Source organism: Gossypium arboreum, unplaced genomic scaffold (assembly GCF_025698485.1).
Source record: "Gossypium arboreum isolate Shixiya-1 unplaced genomic scaffold, ASM2569848v2 Contig00352, whole genome shotgun sequence".
NCBI lineage: Eukaryota > Viridiplantae > Streptophyta > Magnoliopsida > Malvales > Malvaceae > Gossypium > Gossypium arboreum.
Genome location: NW_026440468.1, coordinates 22,708 through 29,693, shown reverse-complemented (window position 1 = coordinate 29,693; position 6,986 = coordinate 22,708). Strand labels below are relative to the sequence as shown.

General features: G+C 49.9%; 1 pseudogene; it reads right to left on the bottom strand.

Annotated features, from left to right (window-relative positions):
• Positions 1-4,108: 4,108 nt before the first annotated feature.
• LOC128288958 (5.8S ribosomal RNA) lies at positions 4,109-4,260 on the bottom strand (annotated as a pseudogene).
• Positions 4,261-6,986: the final 2,726 nt, after the last annotated feature.

Below are 6,986 nucleotides of genomic sequence, written 5' to 3'. Positions count from 1 at the left end.
TGTCATCAATAACACCTTTGGGAGCCAAAAGATTGACATAGCATACGTAGGGATAGATTGAAGAATAGCTTTAATGAAGACTTCTTTCCCCAAACGATAGCAACCTCTTTGTCCAAATTGCTAATCCCGCAAGATGCTTTGTTAGTAATCTCTTTGAAAGCCTCTGCTTTTCTTCTTACCAATAGGAATAGGAAGGCCAAGATAATTGTTTAATTTGTCCACCACCGTCATGCCCAGCAGATCACTAAAAAGTGTTCGTTGAGCTCTTGGAGTATTGGGACTAAACAAGATCATTGACTTGTCAAAGTTTATTTCTTGACCTTTCCCTCTTCGCCTTCAAAGTTCTCATTTGAATATTTGCTACAACCACCAAGATCTCAGACCGACGGTCGCTCCCGCTGGCTCATTCCGGTTTTATGCCAACGCCATACTCTCCTACTCATCGGGCTCGCCCTTGCCCCGACGGGCCGGATAGGTCGCAGGCTTAAGCGCCATCCATTTTCGGGCTAGTTGATCCTCCCGACAATGATCCTTCCGCAGTTCACCTACGGAAACCTTGTTACAACTTCTCCTTCCTCTAAATGATAAGGTTCAAGGATCTTCGTGACGTCAAGCGAATCGCCACATCGCCGCCGATCCCAACACTTCACCGACCATTCAATCGTAGGAGCGACGGCAGTGTACAAAGGCAGGACGAGTCAACGCAAGTCGATGACTCGCTACTAGGAATTCCTCGTGAAGACCAACAATTGCAATGATCTATCCCCATCACGATGAAATTTCAAAGATTACCCTGCCCGTCGACCAAGGCTATAGACTCGCTGAATACATCACAGAAGCTGCAATGCCCGTAACATCTAAGGGCATCACTGCACTGTATTGCCTCAACTTCCGTGGCCTAAAAGGCCATAGTCCTCTCTAGAAGCTAGCCACTAAGATCACCGTAGCTAGTTAGCAGTGCCGAGGTCTCGCTCGCTAACGAATTAACTGCATAAATCGCTTCCACCAACTAAGAACGCCATGCACCACCACCCATAGAATCAAGAAAGAGCTCTCATCATTAACTTACTATGTCCTGACTCGTAAGTTTCCCTGTTGAGTCAATTGCCGCAGTGCTCCACTCGGTGGTGCCCTTCACAATTCCTTTAAGTTTCACCTTTACACCATATTCCTTAACCCAAAGACTTTGATTTCTCATAAGGAACCCATGGAGTTCTAAAGCAACATCCGCCGATTTCTGGTCGGCATCGCTTATGGTTGAGACTAGAACGATCCGATCGCCTTCGAGCCCCCAACTTTCGCTCTTGATTAATGAAAACATCCTGGCAAATGCTTTCGCAGCTTGTTCGCCTTCATAAATCCAAGAATTTCACCTCCGACTATGAAATACGAATGCCCCCAATCGTCCCTCGTAATCATTACTCCGATCCCAAGGCCAACACAATAGGATCGAAATCCTATGATGTTATCCCATGCTAATGTATACAAGCGTAGGGCCTCGCTTGGAGCACTCTAATTTCTTCAAAGTAATAGCGCCAGAGGAACGAATCTTACTAATTAAGGCCAGAGCGATCACGGCAGAGGGACGAGCAAACCCGGTGCTCACCGTGAGGCGGACCGCCCGACCCACCCCTAAGTCCAACTACGAGCTTTTTAACCGCAACAACTTAAATATACGCTATTGAGCCGAATTACCGCGGCCGGCCGGGCACCGACTTGCCTCCAATGGATCCTCGTTAAGGGTTTAGATTGTACACATTCCAATTACTGCACTCATAGAGCCCGTATTGTTATTTATTGTCACTACCTCCCCTGCGCAGATTGGGTAATTTGCGCTACCGCCTTTCCTTGGATGTGGTAGCCGCTTTCTCGTGCCCTCTCCGTAATCGAACCCTAATTCTTCGCACCCGTCACCACTCATAGTAGGCCACTATCCTACCATTGAAAGTTGATAGGCGTAAATTTGAATGATGCGCCGCACAAAGCGCCGTAAGCGATCCGTCGAGTTATCATGAGTCATCGAGTAACCGCAAAGCCCGCCGACCTTTTATCTAATAAATGCATCCTTCCAGAAGTCGTGTTTGTTGCACGATTAGCTCTAGAATTACTACTACTATCCGAGTAGCAAATACCATCAAACAAACTATAATCGATTTAATGAGCCATTCGCAGCTTCACAAATCAATTTGTTCATACTTACACATGCATGGCTTAATCTTTGAGACAAGCATATGACTACCGGCAGATCAACCAGTAGCATTCCTCCGTGACGCCGACAATCGCATGGTTTCAACATGCCGCATGAGCAACGAAGAGGCTATAACAGAGCACGAGCACGAGCAACTCCCTAACGCTGTTGCCACCAACAAGGCCCGGTTCGTGAATTTTAACCCGATTCCTCAAGCTCACACTGAACGCTTATCGGACGGCTTCCCGCCTCTTAGATCGACTAACCCATGTGCAAGTGCCGCTCACATGGAACATTTCCTCTTCGCCTTCAAAGTTCTCATTTGAATATTTGCTACTACCACCAAGATCTGCAGACCGACGGCCGCCTCCGCTGCTCAAGGCCTGGTTTTGCTGCGACCGCCAGGCCTCCTACTCATCTGGCCTCGCCCTTGCCCCGACGGGTCAGATAGGTCGCGCTGCTAAGCGCCATCCATTTTCGGCTAGTTGATTCGGCAGTGAGTTGTCACACACTTTAGCGGATTTCACTTCCATGACCACCGCCCCTGCCTGTTTTAATTCCACCAACACCTTTGTGGGTTCTAGGTTAGCTGCAGCTGGGCACCGTGAACCCGGCTTCCTGCTCATCCCAGACGCCAGCTCGCTACCAAAAATGGCCCACTTGAGCTCGATTCGTGGCGCTGCTCAACGGCGCGCCCGCACCGGCCCTACCTATTTAAAGTTTGAGAATAGGTCGAGGGCGCTATACTCGATGCCTCTAATCATTGGCTTTACCCGATAGAACTCGCTAAGGGCTCTAGCTATCCCGAGGGAAACTTCTGAGGGAACCACTACTAGACGGTTCGATTAGTCTTTCGCCTCTATACCCAAGTCAAGAACGATTTGCACGTCAAGATCGTCATGGCCTCCACCAGAGTTTCTCCGGCTTCACTTCCAGCATAGTTCACCATCTTCGAGTCCCGACAGCATGCTCTCACTCAACCCTTCTCAAAGATCAAGGTCGGTCGGCGGCACTCGTGAGAGATCCCGCCAACCACCTTCCTTACGCCTTACGGGTTTTCAGCCCGCCGACCGCACACATGTCGACTCTTGGTCCGTTTCAAGACGGCCGAATGGGGAGCCCGCAGTCGACGCCCGAGCACGCAGTGCCAAGCACGCCGAGACGGCGCGGCCGATCCCACGATCGAGGCGACGACGCCTCCACAGCGATCAAAGTCCCGGCTTGGGCCGCCACGACTCCACGCCGGTCCACGCCTCGAAGCCGATCGGCGGACGGCCTCGCTGCTCCACGCCCGATCGGGCGATCACGGCCCCCATCCGCTTCCTCCCGACAAGTTCAAGCACTCTTTGACTCTCTTTTCAAAGTCCTTTTCATCTTTCTCAAGCAGTATTTGTTCGCCATCGCCTCGCCCAGATTTAGCCTTTGATGGAATTCTATCACCGATTAGGGTCAGATTCCCTAACAACCCGACTCAGAGATACCGTGGTGCGACAGGTCCGCACGACGGGCTCACTTTCTCCGCGCCTCTTCCAGGGGACTTGGGCCCGGCCCGCCCGAGGACGCTTCTCCAGATTATAATTCAACGCCGTGGCGCCTTCGATTCTCAAGCCGGGCTTTTCTTGCTCGTCATTGCTACATTGGGGAATCTCGTAAGTTTTTTCCTCCGCTTATTGATATGTTTAAACTCACGGTAATCCTACCGACCACATGCGCGATGCCGAAAGGGTTTAAAGGTCTCGATCGAAAACGCGCACGACATCGAACGAGGTTGCTTACAAGATTACCACCGATCGTGGGCGACGATTATGCCATTGAGGACTCAAATTTAGGCAAACCACTGGCTATGAGCGCACCGAGGCCAATTTCCGCCATGTCCAACCGAGTCCCGAGGGATCGGGTTGTATGGGGGGCGACGACGCGTGACACCCAGCAGACGTGCTCTCGCCTAATGGATTGGGGCGCAACTTACGCTCAAAGACTCGATGGTTCACGGATTCAGAATTCACACCAAGTATCGCATTTCGCCACGCTCTTCATCGATGCGAGAGCCGAGATATCCGCTGTCGAGAGTCGTTCTATATACTTTTGGGACAAAAGAACAACACCATCAAGCATCGACACCGCGAACGGCGATACGGCGTGAGATGTGTCCCTTTTTCATTTCGATTCCTTGGAGCGATTCGCTACGGGTTTGTTCGCTTTGCATCGAAGAGGTTGATCCCGACATCTCACCCCACCCAATGGGCGAGGGACGACAGACGTAGAGTCTCGACACACGGGATGGCAACAGCGCATTTATGCACCCGCACCACCTCCGATGTTGTATACAACGCGCTTCACGGGTCGCTCGCCAAGGTGTTTCGACTAATGATCCTTTCGCAGTTCACCTACTAAACCTTTGTTACGACTTCTCCTTCCTCTAAATGATAAGGTTCAGATTCTCATGACGTCATGGGCAAATGAACCGCCCACGCCACCGCTGATCCAACACTTCACCGGACCATTCAATCGGTAGGAGCAACGGGCAGTGTACAAAGGGCAGGACGAGTCAACGCAAGCCGATGACTCGCGCTTACTAGGAATTCCTCGCTGAAGACCAACAATTGCAATGATCTATCCCCATCACGATGAAATTTCAAATATTACCCGCTTGTCTACCAAAGCTATAGACTGCTGAATACATCAGTAGCTCAAGTATGCCCGTAACATCTAAGGGCATCACAGACTGCTATTGCCTCAAACTTCCGTGGCCTAAAAGGCCATAGTCCTCTAAGAGCTAGCCACGAGGATCACCTGTAGCTAGTTAGCAGGCCGAGGTCTCGCTCGCTAACTAATTAACTGCATAAATCGCTTCCACCAACTAAGAACTACCATGCACCACCACCCATAGAATCAAGAAAGAGCTCTCATCACAATCCTTACTATGTCCGACTCGTAAGTTTCCGTGTTGAGTCAAATTGCCGCAAGCTCCACTCCCGGTGGTGCCCTCCCACAATTCCTTTAAGTTTCAAATTTCATGCACCATACTCCCTAACCTAAAGACTTTGATTTCTCATAAGGTGCCTATGGAGTCCTAAAGCAACATCCGCCGATCCTCGGCTCGGCATTGTTTATGGTTGAGACTAGGACGGTATTTGATCGCTCCGAGCCCCCAACTTTCGCTCTTGATTAATGAAAACATCCTTGGCAAATGCTTTCAGTAGTTGTTCGCCTTTCATAAATCCAAGAATTTCACCTCCGACTATGAAATACGAATGCCCCGACCGTCCCTCGCTAATCATTACTCGATCCCGGGCCAACACAATAGGATCGAAATCCTATGATGTTATCCCATACTAATGTATACAAGTTGTAGGCCTGCTTTGAGCACTCTAATTTCTTCAAAGTAATAAATACCAGAGGAACGACTCGCCCAATTAAGGCTGTGGAGCGATCGCCAGTAGAGGGACGAAAGGCATCGGTGCTCACCGTGAGGCGGACCGACCGACCCACCCCTAAGTCCAACTACGAGCTTTTAACTCGCAATAACTTAAATATACGCTTATTGAGCTGAAATTACATGCCGCCGGCACCTGACTTGCCTCCAATGGATCCTCGTAAGGATTTAGATTGTACTTATTCCAATTACTGCACTATAGAGCCTTGTGATTGTTATTTATTGTCACTACCTCCCCCGTCGATTGGGTAATTTGCTACCGCTGCCTTCCTTGGATGTGGTAGCGCTTTCTCGTGCCCTCTCCTAATCGAACTCTAATTCTCCGCCACCCATCACCACCATAGTAGGCCACTATCCTACCATCGAAAGTTGATAGGCGTAAATTTGAATGATGCGCCACCGCACAAAAGCCGCTCGATCCGCCGAAAGTTATCATGAATCATCAGAGTAACGGCAAAGCCCGCCGACCTTTTATCTAATAAATGCATCCTTCCAAGTCGGGTTTGTTGCACGATAGCTCTAGAATTACTACTAAGTTATCCGAGTAGCAAATACCATCAAACAAACTATAATCGATTTAATGAGCCATTCGCAGCTTCACAAATCAATTTGTTCATACTTACACATGCATGGCTTAATCTTTGAGACAAGCATATGACTATCGGCAGATCAACCAGTAGCATTCCTCCGCGACGTCGACATCGCATGGCTCTCAACATGCCGCATGAGCAACGAAGAGGCTATAACAGAGCATCTGCATCATCCGTGTCAAGAGACAAATGCATAGGCATCGAGAGACAAGGGCCTAAACCCTACTCTCAAAAATATTTTCCGTGATCCGAAGCACGAATGAGCACCAAAGGCACCGACGAGGCCACACCGATTTAAGGGGCACACTGGGACACAGGCACGATTGTGGTCCACCACGCAGCCTCAAAGGGCACGAGATGGAGAAGGGACAAGAACACATCCATAATTCCATCCGCTTAGGTACGCAACACAAGATCCCGATCGCACCCTTGGGTTCAATTAGAACAAGGATTCAATGAAGAGGAGTGTGGCTCGACACCGATGTGGGTAGCATGGAGCCCGCCAATACACACAACCAAAACACCACCATATGCCCAATGCGATTAGTAGTAGCACCCACGGCATCGGACAAAACCCACCCAACCAATGTATTGATAGGGGAGCCAAGGAACAATGAAACGAGGGCACACCACAAACGCTTGGCACGAGAACTACAAGGACAAAATCCCATCGACTTGGTCGAGCCAAGACCAAGCCTACAAACTCAACTTACGCTTCTAAGTGTGCTGCTGCCGCAAAGGGACTTGGTACTGGGGTCACGGGCAGCTTCGA